The following is a 3,132-nucleotide window of genomic DNA, read 5'->3' on the forward strand; positions in this document are numbered from 1 at the left end:
GTTGGCTCTTCTGCTGCCTGCAGCCTCTCACACACCTCCCTGCAAGAACCCCAGTGCAAACTGGTGCACCCCTAAAGAGCACGCATGTTTGTGCTCCCTGTTTGCATGGCTCCTGTCTGGTGCAGCTAAATAGGATCAGGAAGGGAAAGAGTCCCCTGCCCGATCGCCAGCACCTGGCCCCACTTGCTCCCTTCCCCTGGCTTACCTCCTCATTGCTGCAGCTGTCCCTTAGCTGTGGATTGCTGCTGCTGCTGCTCAAGGGTTGGGGGATACCAGGGACATCATGTGCTCCCTCCAGCGTCCTCAGCCTCATGCTAAACTGAGGCTTATTCACAACAGGTAAAATACAAAACTGAAGAAGGTGGACTGAGGGTATAAAAAGCTGTAAAAGCAACAGTGTGCTTCAAGAGAGAGAAATCTCTCTGACACCATCCGCTGTTGTCCTTGAGAAGCTGGGAGAAACAAATTGTCTCTTCAAGGATCGTGCTGAGAACTTTGCTTGTCAACAAATCATCCAAGTGCCTTGGAATGGTGAGATCCCAGTTCTCGCTCTCTTTCTCTCTCTCGTTTGCTTTTTCTCTCTAGGCATAGCTTTCTGAACCTGACTTTTATTAGTTAAGCTTGAGCTAGGTTTCCCCAAATACTCAATGAAACCAGGGTAATATTGTAACTGTTTCTGTCTGTTTTGCCTTGCATGTCTATTATTACTAGTACCATTATAAAGTTCATATACTTAGCAATAAATAAATTTATAGTCAAACTGGTGATAACCAGGTGTATTTTTCCTTCTTTGCTTCTCCTTCCGCTCTTGCTCTGTAGCAACGCTTCTTTTACCTAAGCCAAAGATCCCCGTGAAGCCCAGAAATACTGTGGGGTCCGCTTATCAAGAGGTTACCACTACTAGGAGAATTAAGACAAAAGATTGGGACATGCTGAGTTTGAGACACACATAAGGGGATCAGCTTGTACAGGCTGATTGACCCAATTTGGCTCAGACGTGCCCTAATGAACTGAATGCTGGCCAATGAGCCAGATTCACTGTGTGCTTGTGTCTGACTGCATTTTATTGTTACCTTAATGAACTGATTCCTGGCATATGAGGGTGTCAGCCTGTCCATGCTGATCAACCAGGCTGTCCATGTGTGTCATGTTAAGCTGTGTGTGTGGATGGGTGTGGGTGTGTATTTGACTGATTTGGTGGCTGGAGGAACCCAACCCCACTAAAACCGAGTCCTGCAAGATAGCTCCATTGGTGGTGAGGACTTGCCGAAGGGAGAGATACAGCTCCATATAGAAACACCGGTACACAAGCAGCACGTTGATAAAATTACAAAGACCCTAGAAACGTATCCCTAATAAATGAGCACATCCCAAAGTGATGAGCAAATCTGGTAACAAAACATCTGGTTCAGTTAGGGTTAAATTTGTCACTTTTGCAACAAAGCTTTGTCTCATCCAAAAGTACTTGCTATAGTCAGATTTAAAAAACAATCCTGGGGCCGGGAAACATTCTTTGTGGAAAGTTTTGCTAGGATGCAGTCCTACTCTCCAAGGAGTTTTAAATCTAATGCTTCACCCCATTGTGGTAATAATTGGCATCCAAATTGCTATGGTAATTTTTGTTGTTGTTTTAATTGGCTGGATATATCACTGAGGTTATCAGTTGCATAGAGTTTTTTGTCAACCTCTGCAAGACTCCCGCTACAAGTCCTTATACTGGAGGAGTGAAGAGCTGTACACTCCATGAAGACGAGGTACATTGTTGTGATAACCCCTCCGTGGAGAAGTTATCAAATGGGGGATTTGTTGAAACCCAGAAGCCTTCAGGCTTGGGTTTTGGCCTTTGTGCTTAGCTTATGCTGTGTGCTTAGATTGAATTGTAGTTGACATGTGCACCTGGTGAAAAGAAGCAGATGGAAAAATACTGTTCCTGACTTAAAACAAATCAGGAAGTTGGCTAACTCAATTGAAAAAATATAGCCTGGGCAAAAGAGGAAGAGTCAGAGCAAAACCTACCCCCACCTAAGAATGAAAAGACATTGCATTTGTTGTATCATGGGGTGGTGAGCATGGTTTATTGTTTTAACTAACTACAGTAATAGAATTGTAAGTGTTCAGGGCTTAATAAATTTGTTATTGGTTAAGGAGTAACCATGATCTAGTCTTGGAATTAATACCTGGTACGAGGCCCAAAATAACATTACTGGATGCAACACTCCCGACTCTATTTTTCTATGATTCTATTATAATAAACAGAGTAAGTTTGTTTATGCCAGTGACAGTATGTTTTGAGAGAGCTTTATGGAGACTTCATGGGAGGCAATGCAAAACTTACCACATAAAGCTGGATAATATTTGGAAAATATCAGCTTTACATGTCATAAACTACCTACTACAACAGCTACCCAACTAGAAGAAGAGTCTCAATGTTTTAAAAGGGAAGAAACATATCAAAGTGCATGTTGATATGAGAGCACGAAAGGTCAGATGAGCTGAACAAGCAGAGGGTAAGATCAGGGCTTCCAGCAGAATTCTATAAATCAATTAAAAAAGGCTCCACAAAGCCAGAATGCCAAAAAAGTAGAACTGGCTTTTCACAGGCTGTGTCATCTGACTGCAAAAGGAGGACTGACTTCCATGGATATCTAAAGCCATACTGAGTGCTCTCTTCCTATTCTCCCTCCAGTTAGTCTAAATGTCTCCTGCTGTTATTTGCATTCATTTCCTTCCTGCTGCTGATCCATCGATCTTCCAGTGTACAGAAGAGTGAGCTAGGGTAGTTTCTCTGCCTAGGGAATATGTTTCAACGCCACCCTAACTTCAAAGCACAGTTCACAGATACAGTCACAGAGTTTTACAAATATATGAACACACTTACAGCATCACATATGAAAACCTTATTGCAGTGGATGAAATATCCTCTTGTAATTTCCTGTATAAATATTTATGCTCTTGGAAACCTCTGTCTCTTCTAGAAAAAAACTAATGATCCCTATGACTTATTAATGACTATTTAAAAAAAGATCTTCCATCAGACGATAAATATCTCCAGAAGAGCAGGTTGATTGCATTTTGTTGTTCTCATCTGGAAGCACTTGGAACCTAGATTTTCTGTTTGTTGTTACTTTTAAC

The sequence above is a fragment of the Crocodylus porosus genome, unplaced genomic scaffold (assembly GCF_001723895.1).
Source record: "Crocodylus porosus isolate Cpor-Errol unplaced genomic scaffold, CroPor_comp1, whole genome shotgun sequence".
Taxonomy (NCBI): Eukaryota; Metazoa; Chordata; order Crocodylia; family Crocodylidae; genus Crocodylus; species Crocodylus porosus.